Raw genomic sequence first — 13,878 nt, forward strand, 5'->3', positions numbered from 1 at the left:
CAGAGAAGTTAGCCAGCTTCTGGAGGCGTAAGTTGTGGAGCAATTGGAATTCTACCCCAAACAAGCTGGTTAACCTACAGATCAGTTGCAAGTTTGGTCCCCCAGGACCAGCCTCTTGACACAAAGGACCTGGCCACACCCCAAGCCAGTCACCTACAGTTGGTGTTTAGCGAGATACGGGAAGATGTATAAAAGACTCAGGAAACCCCCAATGATGGTGAGTCAACAGTGTCATCTGTACCAGTGGTCTGGGTACTGTCAGAGTTTGCTCTGTCTGTGAATGGGGGTTCAGATTCAGCACCCCACCTTCCGTGTCAGTGCCTGCTTTGCTCTCAGACTCTGTGCTCTAATCTGACAGAGCTTCTCATCATAGCCAACCTACTGCTGGGGCATTTTTGCCTCTTTATTTAACAGCAGTATTTTTATTTACACTCAGCTGCATCTGGTGTATACAGATTGAGATGGAACTGGGGGAACTCAGCACTCAGTGTTATTCTTCCATTGAGTTGCTTAAAAGAGAGTTTATCAGAAACACTATTTGAAACTTTAGGCTTTAAAAATGTTGACCGACGTCTAGTGTTTTGGTGTCATCTTCAGTTTATACTTTGCTTTTAGTCCTGTGAAGAAATACATTTTATCCATGAAATCACTAGGCCAAAAAATAATAACTATGGATCAAATGAGTCATTTTGCTTCTCTGTCAAAAGTCTGGAAATCTCCACAGAAAATAGTGAATTAAATTTCTTCATTTTAGATAAGAAATGTATTTGTCTAAAGACTCCAGTAATGGTACTCATTATAAAATATTTCATATGAACAGCAGCAATGTCACCAATATTTTAAAGTACCTATAATTTTTTAAAGCCATTGTATATATGTGTGTGTATTTTAATTTCACATCAATTCTACAAAGAAAGGTAAATACCATACCCATTTGAGAGGTGAGAAAACTGAGATCCAAATGACTCAGTCAAAGATAAGCAGGCTATCCAGGCTAAAAGCTGAGAGACAGAACCAGCTACATGACCAGTTAAAATGAAAAGTGGAGCTCCTTTTCAAAAAGCAGGGGGAAATTGCCATTAAAGAACCTAAAATAGAAAGCTTTTTCCTTAAAAAAAAAAAGTTTTATTGTGTTATAAATACTGGGTAATAGTGATAGCTGACTAACAATATAAATTTATAAATTGCAAAAATATTTTTGATGTCATAGTTTTATATAATATGTAATACTTTATTAATGTATGACACCTTGATCATTTTTCTGACTTTTCTGCAAATTCATTTATTAAGTCATTAAAATTTATACTTTTAGTAACTTCGTTTTCAGTTCATACAATTGAAAGCATTGCCAGTTGCTCTTGGCAAATGCAAGGTCTCAGATACTTTTTGATAATTTTTAATTTTGAGAAGGCTCTGCTGATCTAATTGTTACTGGAGTTATTAAAAGTATCTCTTCCCCATTTTTTGATACCTTAAAATTTATTATTACTATGGTAAATATTATTTATTCATATTTACCATTTAACTATTTTTAAATGGATAATGCAGTGTCCTTAAGTACATTAAAGACATTCACGATGTTGTTCAGCTGTCGTCACTCTCCATCTCCAGAACTGTTTCATCATCCCCAGTGGAAACTCTGTATGTTAAATAATTAACCATTCTTTTCCTTCAACTTCTGGCAACCACTATTATCCTTTCTGTCCATACGAATCTGTCTATAGAAGGTACCTCACAGAAATGGACTGATACAACATTTGTCCTTTTGTGTCTGGCTGGTTTCATGGACCATAATGTTTTCAAGGTTCATCTGTGTTGAAGCATGTGTTGGTACTTACCGTTGTGTATATGATGCTGCTGTGAAATTAGTATACAAATTGCTGTTCGAGTGCCTGCTTTCACTTCTTTTGAGTACATAGCTAAAATGGGTTTTGCCAGATCAAATGGTAATTCTACATTTAACTTTTTGAGAAATCATCATACTGTTTTCTACTATGGCTGCACCAGTTACATTGCCCCCAGCAATGCAGAAAGGTTCCGATTTCTCCATATCCTAACCAATGCTTGTTATTTTCCATTTTGTTTTTTGGCAGTAGTCATCCTAAAGAATATGAAGTAGTATCTCATTGCAGTTTTGACTTGTATTCTCTAATGGTTAGTGGTATTAAGTACCTTTTCTTGAGCTTTTTGGTCATTTATATGTCATCTTTGGAGAAGTGTCTATTCAAGTCCTTCTTTACCTGATTTTTTCCCTCAGCTTCATTGGGAATTAATTGGAGTATAACATATGTAAATTTAAGGTATACTTCATGATGATTTGATACCTATCTATATTGTTCAAGGATTACCATAGAGGGGTTAGTTAATACCTCTATCATCTTGCACACACACATATATATGTGTGTGTGTGTATATATGTGTGTATATATACACACACTCACACACATGTCTTCTTTTTCAGATTCTTTTCCCATATAGGTAATTACAGAATATTGAGTAGAGTTCCCTGTGCTATGTGGGAGGTCCTTAGTAGTTATCTATTTTATGTATAGTAGTGTGTGTATGTTAACTGCAAGGTCCTAATTTATCATTTCATCCAATGTTTCCCATTTGGCAACTGTAAGTTTCAAAATCTGTGAGTCTGTTTTGTAAATAGACTTTTTTATTAGATTCCACATTTAAGTGATATCATATATTTGTCTTTCTCTGACTTCATTTAGTGTGATAATCTCTAAATCCATCCATGTCTCTGCAAATGGCATTATTGCCTTTTTTTAATGCTTAGTAATGTTCTATTGCATATATGTACCACATTTTTATTCTTGTCATTGGACATTTAGTTTGTTTCCATGTCTTGGCTGTTGTAAATAGTGCTGCAATGAACACTGGAGGGCGTGTATCTTTTCAAATTATGGTTTTCTCAGGATATAGGTCCAAGAATGGGATTGCTGAATCATTTGGCAGTTCTATATTTAGTTTTTAAAGGAAACTTCATACTATTCTCCATAATGGTTGTACTAATTTACATTCCCACCAATAGTGTAAGAGGATCCTCTCTTCTCCAAACCCTGTCCAGTATTTATTGTTTGTAGATTTTTTGATGATAGCCATTCTGGCTGATGAAGTGATACCTCATTATAGTTAAAAAAATTTTTTTTTAATTGGAGGATAATTGCTTTACAATATCGTATTAGTTTTTGCTGTACTATAACATGAATCGGCTATAAGTATATATATAGTCCCTCCTTTGAACCTCCCTCCCAGCCCACTCCCATCCTACCCCTCTAGGTCGTCACAGAGCACCAAGCTGAGGGCACCCTGTGTTACCCAGCAGCTTCCCACTAGCTGTCTGTTTTACACGTGGTAGTGTATACCTGTCAGTGCTGTTCTCTCAATTCATCACACCTTCTCTTTCCTCCATGTGTCCACAAGTCTGTTTTCTATATCTGTGTCTCTGTTTCTGCCCTGCAAATAGTTACATCAGTACTATTTTTCTAGATTCCATATATATGTTACTATATGATACTTTTTCTGACTTAACTTCATTCTGTCTGACAGTGTCTAGGTCCATCCACATCACTACAAATGACCCAATTTTGTTCCTTTTTATGACTGAGTAATATTCCATTGTTTGTATGTACCACAACTTTATCCATTCATTTGTCGATGGACATCTAAGTTGCTTCCATGTCCTGGCTATTGTAATAGAGCTGCAGTGAACCTTGGGGTATATGTGTCTTTTCAAATTATGGTTTTCTCAGGGTGCGTGCCCAGGGATTGTTGGGTCATAAAGTAGTTTTATTCCTAGTTTCTTAAGGAATCTCCATTCTGTTCTCCATAGTGCTGCATCAACTTATCTTCCCACCAACAGTGCAAGAGGATTCTTTTTCTCCACATCCTCTCCAGGATTTATTGTTTGTAGAATTTTTGACTTTGATGGCCATTCTGACTGATGAGAGGTGATACCTCATTGTAATTTTGATTTGCATTTCACTAATGAGTGGTGTTGAGTATCTTTTCATGTGTTTTTTAGCCATCTATATGTCTTCTGTGAAAAAATGTCTGTTTAGGTTTTCTACCCACTTTTTGATTGGGTTGTTTGTTTTCCCGATATTGAGCTGTATGTGCTGCTTGTGTATTTTTGAGATTAATCCTTTGTCAACTGTTTCATTTGCTATTATTTTCTCCCATGTTGAGAGTTGTCTTTCACTGCTTTGGTTAAATTTATTCCTAGATATTTTATTCTTCGTATGCAATTGTATATTAGTTTGTTAATTTCTCTGATAGTTTTTAGTGTATAGAAAGGCAACATTTTCATATATTCATTTTTGTATCCTACAAATGTACTGAATTGCTCTATAATTCTAATATTTTTGTGTGTGAGTGGAGTCTCTAGAAGTTTCTATATATAATAACATGTCATCTGCAAATAGTGACAGTTTTACTTCCCCCTTTCCAATTTGGATGCTGTTTATTTCATTTTCTTGCCTAATTGCTCTGCTAGGACTTCCAATACAATGTTAATAAAAGTGGTATGCATGTGCATCTTTGTCTTGTTCTTAATCTTAGATGAAAGTTCCAGATTTTTTCCATTGAGTATGATGTTAACTGTGGATTTGTCATATGTGGCCTTTATTATGTTGAGGTACATTCCCTCTGTACCCACTTTTTTGAGAGTTTTTAATCATAAATGGATGTTGGATTTTGTCAACTACTTTTCTGTGTCTCTTGAGATGATTACATGATATTCATCCTTCATTTTGTCAATGTGGTGTATCACATTGCTTGATTTGCAGATACTAAACCATCCTTGCATCTCCCAAATAAATCCCACTTGATCATGGTGTATGATCTTTTTTCTTTTCTTGGCTGTGCTTGGGTCTTTGTTGCAGCACGTGGGCTCAGTCATTGAGGTGTATAGGCTCTCTAGTTGGTGTGCATGGGCTTAATTGCCCCATGACACGTGGGATCTTGGTTCCCTGGCCAGGGATCAAACCCATGTCCCTTGCATTGGAAGGTGGATTCTTAACCACTGGACTACTAGGGAAAGCCTCCCTTTTTTTGAGGTTTAGAAGGAAGCTAGATTCCATATCTATTTCTGCTGAGATTAAGAAATAATGAAGGCAGCTCCTTCATTATTTCAGTTATTGAAAGAGACCACATTACCACATTACAAATCAATGTCAGATGTAAGATATATCAACAGATAAAAGAAACATCTTTCTGATTAATCAAAATTCAGTTTTTATAAGCAAAAAAAAAAAACTCAGCAAATTCAAAGCATTTTTTTTTACAATTCTTTGTTTACACCTGATTAGCCACCTATTTCTCCTTACATATGTTTTTCATTGTTTTATTTTAATTCACTTTTAAAAGGTTTTGTTTTTGTTGTTCAGTCACTAAGTCACGTCTGACTCTCTACAACCCAATGGGCTAGAGCACTCCAGGGTTCCCTGTCCTTAAAAATGGCTTTGATGGCGTTTTTCTCCACATCATCCTTTCTCAGTATTTCCAAGAGACATTTCGGGAACTTAAGAGAGAAGGTGTGAGAAATAAAGACATTTTACCATTTCTCCCAGAGGAGAAGACTCCAGTTTGTGGGTCCCTAGGAGAGGCCAAGCTGTTTAAGCCCCCAGCAAGGTGTGAGCAGTTACCTGTGCCTGCTTACAGCCTTGTGAAAACTGCCACCTCTGAGGCTAGGACAGCACCTGCGGTGTCTTGTCCGCTGCCTCAGGCACCTTCTCTGGCTTTGGGAGTGGCAGTTGCATCTAATTCCATGGCTATGTCAAAGTCGCCCTCTTAGCGTATCCTCACGGCCGCCAGCCCCAGCCTCTTCCTGGGACCAGCAGAGGGTGGGGAGCTTCAGCACCCACCCTCACGTTCTGCTGCAGGCCAAGGCTTGCTGGCCGCCTCTCTCAGCTCCTGCCCCCACCCTCTGCTCAGATGGTTTCTGAACCATACACAAAACATTTCTATACTACACATGAAATTTTTAAATGGCATGGCTAGTGTTGTCATTAAATGATACCAGAGAATCAGTTTTTGTCAACAATTTAAAGATTTGATTATAGCTTCTGAGTAGTTTTTTTAATTGAAATATAATTGACTTATTAGTTTCAGATGTGCAAAATAGTGATTTGATATTTTTATACATTACAAAATGATCACTGTGATAACTCTGGTTATCATCTGTCACTATACAAAGTTATTACAATATTATTTACTCCTCATGCTGTACATTTCATCCCTGTGACTCATTTGTTTTCATAACTGGATATTTGTGTCTCTTAATCTCCCTTACCTTTTTCACTCATCCCCACCCAACCCCCGCTTCTGTCCCCCAGAACCACCTGTTTGTTCTCTGTATCCATGACTGTTCCAATTTTGTTATGCTTGCTCATTTGTTTTTTAAGATTCTAAGTGAAATCATATAATATTTGTCTTTTTATGCCTGATTTAAATTTCATTTTGCCTAAGTATCCTCTAGGTCTATCTATCTTGTTCCAAATGGCAAAGTTTCATTTTTTTTAATGACTAATATGCCATTGTGTGTGTGTGTACATATATACACATATACTACCTCTTCTTTATCTGTTCATCTATTGATTGATATTTAGGTTGCTTCCACATCTTCAGTTCAGTCGCTCAGTCATGTCCGACTCTTTGCGACCCCATGAATCTCAGCATGCCAGGCCTTCCTGTCCATCACCAACTCCTGAAGTTCACCCAAACTCATGTCCATCGAGTCAGTGATGCCATCCAGCCATCTCATCCTCTGTCGTCCCCTTCTCCTCCTGCCCCCAATCCCTCCCAGCATCAGAGTCTTTTCCAATGAGTCAACTCTTCGCATGAGGTGGCCAAAGTACTGGAGTTTCAGCTTTAGCATCATTCCTTCCAAAGAAACCCCAGGGCTGATCTCCTTCAGAATGGACTGGTTGGATCTCCTTGCAGTCCAAGGGACTCTCAAGAGCCTTCTCCAACACCACAGTTCAAAAGCATCAATTCTTCGGCACTCAGCCTTCTTCACAGTCCAACTCTCACATCCATACATGACCGCTGGAAAAACCATAGCCTTGACTAGACAGACCTTTGTTGGCAAAGTAATGTCTCTGCTCTTCAATATGCTATCTAGGTTGGTCATAACTTTCCTTCCAAGGAGTAAGCATCTTTTAATTTCATGGCTGCAGTCACCATCTGCAGTGATTTTGGAGCCCCGAAAAATAAAGTCTGACACTGTTTCCACTGTTTCCCCATCTATGTCCCATGAAGTGATGGGACCAGATGCCACGATCTTCGTTTTCTGAATGTTGAGCTTTAAGCCAACTTTTTCACTCTCCACTTTCACTTTCATCAAGAGGCTTTTTGGTTCCTCTTCACTTTCTGCCATAAGGGTGGTGTAATGGCACCCCACTCCAGTACTCTTGCCTGGAAAATCCCATGGACGGAGGAGCCTGGAAGGTTGCAGTCCATAGGGTTGCTGAGGGTCGGACACGACTGAACGACTTCACTTTCACTTTTCACTTTCATGCATTGGAGAAGGAAATGGCAACCCATTCCAGTGTTCTTGCCTGGAGAATCCCAGGGATGAGGGAGCCCCGTGGGCTGCCGTCTGTGGGGTCGCATAGAGTCGGACACGACTGAAGTGACTTAGCAGCAGCATCAGCATCTGCATATCTGAGGTTATTGATATTTCTCCCAGCAATCTTGATTCCAGCTTGTGTTTCTTCCAGTCCAGCATTTCTCATGATGTACTCTGCATATAAGTTAAATAAGCAGGGTGACAATATACAGCCTTGACGTACTCCTTTTCCTATTTGGAACCAGTCTGTTGTTCTACATCTTAGTTAATGCAAATAATGCTGTGATGAATGTGAGGGTGCATATATCTTTTCAAATTAGTATTTTTCTCTTCTTTAGAAAAATCCCCAAAAGTAGAATTGCTGGATTATACAGTAGTTCTACTTTCAATTTTTAGGAACTGTACTCTTTTCTATAGTGATTGTACCAATTTACATTCCCACCAACAGTGCACAAGAGTTCTCTTTTCTTCACATCCTTGCCAACACTTGTTATTTGTTGTCTTTTTGGTAATAGCCATTCTGACAAGTACGAGACGTTAGTTTCACTATGGTTTTGGTTTGCATTTCCCTGATGGGTAGTGATGTTGAGCATCTTTTCTGAGTCTGTTGGCCATCTGTATGTCGTCTTTGGAGAAGTGTCTATTTGGATTCTCTGCTCATTTTTATTCTCTGCCCATTTTTGAATCAGGTTGTTTATTTTTTGTTGTTGATTTATATGACATCTTTGTGTATTTTGGTTATTAACTGCTTATCAGATAAATCATTTGCACATATCTTCTCCCATTTAGTAGACTACCTTTTGGTTTCATTGATAGTTCCCTTCGCTATGCAAAAACTTTTGAGTTTGATATAGTCCCATTTGTTTATTTTGCTTTTGTTTCCCATGCCTGAGGAGACATATCAAAAAAAAAAATATTGCAACTATTGTCAAAGAGCATACAGTCTATGGTTTCTTCTAGGAAGTGGATGGTTTCAGGTCTTACATTTGAATCCAGTTCATTTTGAGTTTATTTTTGTATACAGTGTGATAAAGTAGTCCAGTTTGATTCTTCACATGTAGCTGTCCAATTTTCCCAGCACAGCTAATTAAAGAAGTTGTATTTTCCCCTTTGTATATTCTTGTCTCTCTTGTTGGGATTAACTGACCATATAATGTGGGTTTATTTCTAGGCTTTCAACTTCGTTTCACTGATCCATGTGTCTATTTTTTGGTACACATTTTTTTGGTTACTGTAGCAATGTTGCATAGTTTGAAATGAGGGACTGTAATGTTTCCAACTTTGTTCTTAAGATTCTTTTGCATATTTAAGGTCTTTTCTTTTCATAAAGGTTTTAGAATTACTTGCTCTAGTTCCATGAAAAATGCCATTGGTATTTTGACAGGAATTGCATTGACCCTGGAGATTGCCTTGAGGAATATGGTTATTTAACATTATTAATTCTTCCACTCCATGTGCATTTGCTTGTGTCGTTTTCAATTTCTTTCATCATCGTACAATAGTTTTCTAAATACAAGCCTTATGCTTTCTTGGTTAGATTTATTCCTTGGTATTTTATTGTTTTCTGGGCAATTGTAAATGGGATTGTTTCTTAGCTCCCATGATAGTTGTAGTTAGTATATAGAAATGCAACAGATTTCTGTATATTAATATTTTGCAACATTACTGAATTAATTTATTCTAATATTTTGGTGGTGTCTTTAAGATGTTTTAAATATATATTTACCATGTCATGTGCAAATAGTGACAGTTTTACTTCTTCCTTTCCAGTTTGGATTTATTTTATTTCTTTTTCTGATTGCTATGGCTAGAATTTCCAATCCTTTGTTGAATAAAATGGGCATCCTCGTCTTGGTCCAGATCTTAGAGGAAATGCTTTCAGCTTTCCACCCTTGAGTATTAGGTTGATTATATGTTTGTCACATCTAGCCTTTATTATGTTGAAGTATGTTCCCTCTACATTCACTGTAAGCTTTTTTTAAATCATACATGAATGTTCAACTTTATCAGAAACTTTTAGTCACATCTATTGAGATGATCATGTGATTTCTATTATTCAATTTGTTAATATGGTATTATCACACTGATTGATTTGTGTGTGTGGATATGGGACCATCCTTGTATTTTTGGAATAAATGCTACTTGATCATGGTGTATGATACTTATAGTGTGTTGCTGAATTTGGTTTTCTAATATTTTGTTGAGGATTTTGACATCTATGTTCAGGAGTGATTGTTGTTGTTCAGTCATGTCTGGCTCTCTATGACCCCATGGATTGCAGGACACCAGGCTTCTCATCCTTCACCATCTCCTGGGGCTTGCTCAAACTCACGTCCATTGAGTCAGTGATGCCATCCAACCATCTCGTTCCTGTCGTTCCCGTCTCCTGCCTTCGATCTTTCCCAGCATCCTACCGACCTCGGGAGTTCATCTTTGAGTGTCAGGAGTGACACTAGCCTGTAATTTTCTCTTTGAGGGTTGTCTTTTTCTGGTTTTGCTATCAGGGTGCTGCTGACCACATAGGATGAGTTTGGAAGTATTCCTTCCTCTTCCATTTTTTTGAAATAGTTTGAGAAGGATGGATGTTAACTCTTCTTTAAATATTTGGCAGAATTTACCTGTGAAGCTGTCTGGTCTAGGACTCTTGTTAGGAGGGTTTTTTTGTTTGCTTGTTTGTTTTTATTACTGGTGGAGAAGGAAATGGCAGTATTCTTGTCTGGAAAATTCCATGGACAGAGGAGCCTGGCGGGCTACACTCCACAGGGTTGCAAAGAGTTGGACACGACTGAGTGACTAACACTTTATTACTGGCTCATTTTCACTATTGGTAGTCAGTATCTTCATATTTTGTTGCATCCTGACTCAGTCTTAGGACATTGTGTGTTTCTAAGAATTGATCTATTTCTTCTAGATTGTCCATTTTGTTGGTGTATAATTGTGGTACTCTTTTATAACACTCTGTATTTCTATGGTTTGATTATAACTTCTCTTTAATTTCTGATTTTATTTGAGGCCTCTCTTTCTTTTTTTCTTGAGTTTGGCTAAAGGTTTACCAGTTTTGTTTATATTTTCAAATAAGCAGTTCTTAATTTCCTTAATCTGTATTATTATTATTTCTTAGTCTCTCTTTCATTTGTTTCTGCTCTGCTCTTTATTATTTCTTCCCTGGCTACTAACTTTCTATTTTTTTTCTTTTCCTAGTTCATTTAGGTGCAAGGTTAGATTGTTTGTTAGAAATTTTTCTTGTTTCCTGCAGTAGGCTTGTACTGCTATAAACTGCCTTTTTAGAACTGTTTTTGCCGTTTCTCATAGATTTTTGGATCAATGCTTACATTTTCACTTGTTTCCAAGTATTTTTAAAATTTTCTCTTTGACTTCTTCAATGACCCATTGGTTGTTTAGTGGGATATTTTTTTTAGCCTCCACATGTTTGTTTGTTTGCAAATTTTTTCTTGTAGTTTATTTCTAGTCTCATAGTGTTGTGTTTAGAAAAGATGCTTGATTTGATTTCAACTTTCTTTAATTTACTGAGACCTTTTTGGGGCCAAGTATGTGAACTATCCTGGAGAATGTCCCATGACCATTTGAAAAGAATTTGTTTTCTGCTTCTTAAAGGAATGTTCTCGGTATGTATCTATTTAGTTCCTCTGATCTAAGGTGATGTTTAAGACCTGCGTTTCCTTACTGATTTTCTGTCTGGATGATCTTTCCATTGATATAAGTGGGGTGTTAGAGTCTCTTATTTATTGTATTACTATTGATTTTCTCCCTTTTGTTGTGTTAATATTTGCTTTATGTATTTAGATGTTCTTATGTTGAGTACATGTAAATTTACATTTATTATATTTTCTTATAGGAGTTACCCTTTATCATTATGTAATATCCTGTCTCCTGTTACAGTCTTTGTTTTAAAGTCTATTTTGTCTCACTGACACTCCATACTTCTTTTTATTTCCTTTTATATGGAGTACCTTTTCCCATCCCCTCACTTTCTGTGTGTGCCTTCAACTCTGAAGTGAGTCTCTAGGCAGCATATATATGGGTCTTATTTTTGCATCCATTCAGCCACTCTGATTTTGATCAGAGTTTAGTCCATTTACATTTAAAATAATTATTTCTGGGTATATACTTACTGCCATTTTGTTATTTTCTGGATCTTTTGTATTTCTCTTTTGTTTTTTTCTTTTGTTGCTCTTTGTAATTTGACTATCTTTGTCAAATTAGATTCCTTTCTGTTTTTTTTTTTTTTTCTGCTTTTCTGTATCTATTACAAGTTTTTGGTTTGTGGTTACCATGAGGTTCAAATATAGAAGTATAACTATATATGTAAATTTATACATATACGGTTATCTTAAGTTCACATTCTAATAACCCTGCATTTTTACTCCTTCCCCCAACATACACATGCATTCAAAGTTTTTGGCATAGTATGTAATATCTAGTTGTTTTGTGTATCCCTTAACTACTAATTTGTGGATATAGATTTTACTACTTTGGCTTTATAACTGGTTGATCCACTAACTTTACTGTTTGTGTTTATGAATGAGATTTTTCCTTTTATAATCACTGGCTTAATAGTGCTGAACTCTTAGCTTTAGCTTTTCTATAAAACTCTTTATTTCTCCTAAAAATCTGAATGATACCCATGTTGAGTAGGGTATTCTTGTAGGTTGTACGTTTTTCCCTTTTATCACTTTAAATATATAATGACACTGTCTTCTGGCCTGCAAAGTTTCTGCTAAAACATCAGCCCATACTTTTGTGGGGATTCCCTTCTATATACCTAGTTGCTTTTATGTTGCTCCTGTTAAGAGTCACTCTTTTTAAAATTTTATTTATTTATCTTTTTTTGGCTGCACTGGATCTGCATTGCTATGCATGGTCTTTCTGTAGTTGCAGAGGGTGCGGGCTACTCTTCATTGCAGTGCGCAGGCTTCTCATTGCACTGGTTTCTCTTGTAGAACACAGGCTCTAGGCACATGGGCTTCAGCAGTTGCGGCTCCCAGGCTCAGTAGTTGTGGCACATGGGCTTAGTAGCTCTGTTGCATGGCGGATCTTCCAAGACCAGGGATCAAACCTGCGTCCCCTGCATTGGCAGTCAGATTCTTAACTGGACCACTAGGGAAGTCCCAGGATTTCTATTTATCTTCAATTTCTGTCATTTTAATTATCTCGGTGTGGAACTCTTTGGGTTCATCTTGTTTGAGGCGTTGTGCTTCCTGGACCTGGATGTTTGGATCCTGTCCCAGGTTAGGAAAGTTTTTATCTTCAGATAAGTGCTCTGCCTCTTTTTTTCTCTGTTCTCCTTCATTATAGGGACCCCTAGAATGTGAATGTTAGTATGACTGATGTTGTCTCAGAGGTTTCTTAAACTATCCTCATTTAGAAAGAAATTTTTTTTGTCTTTTCAGGTTGGATGATTTCTGTTATTCTGTCTTGTAATTTGCTGATCTCTTCCTTCCATCTAATCTATTGTTGGTGTCTTCTAGTGTATTTTTTATGAGTTATTGTATCTTTCAGTTCTGTTTATTCTTCATATTTATATTTTTTAAATTTATTTATTTTAATTGGAGGCTAATTACTTTACAATATTGTATTGGTTTTGCCATACATTGACATGAATCCGCCATGGGTGTACACATGTTCCCCATCCTGAAACCCCCTCTCACCTCCCTCCCCGTACCATCCCTCTGGGTCATCCCAGTGCACCAGCCCCGAGCATCCTGTATTGTGCATCAAACCTGGACTGGTGATTCGTTTCATGTGGGATAATTTACATGTTTCAATGCCATTCTCCCAAATCATCCCACCCTCACCCTCTCCCACAGAGTCCAAAAGACTGTTCTATACATCAGTGTCTCTTTTGCTGTCTCGTACACAGGGTTATTGTTACCATCTTTCTAAATTCCATATATATGCGTTAGTATACTGTATTGGTGTTTTTCCTTCTGGCTTACTTCACTCTGTATAATAGGCTCCAGTTTCATCCACCTCATTAGAACTGATTCAAATGTATTCTTTTTAATGGCTGAGTAATACTCCATTGTGTATATGTACCACAGCTTTCTTATCCATTTGTCTGCTGATGGACAGCTAGGTTGCTTCTATGTCCTGGCTATTTTTTTTTCCTTTTTTTTTTTAAATTTTATTTTATTTTTATTTTATTTTTATTTTTATTTTATTTTTAAACTTTACAATATTGTATTAGTTTTGCCAAATATCGAAATGAATCCGCCACAGGTATACCCACGTTCCCCATCCTGAACCCTCCTCCCTCCCCTCCCCTCCCTCTGGGTTGT

Source organism: Bison bison, unplaced genomic scaffold (genome assembly GCF_000754665.1).
Source record: "Bison bison bison isolate TAMUID 2011002044 unplaced genomic scaffold, Bison_UMD1.0 scf7180017864309, whole genome shotgun sequence".
In the NCBI taxonomy this organism is placed as follows: domain Eukaryota; kingdom Metazoa; phylum Chordata; class Mammalia; order Artiodactyla; family Bovidae; genus Bison; species Bison bison.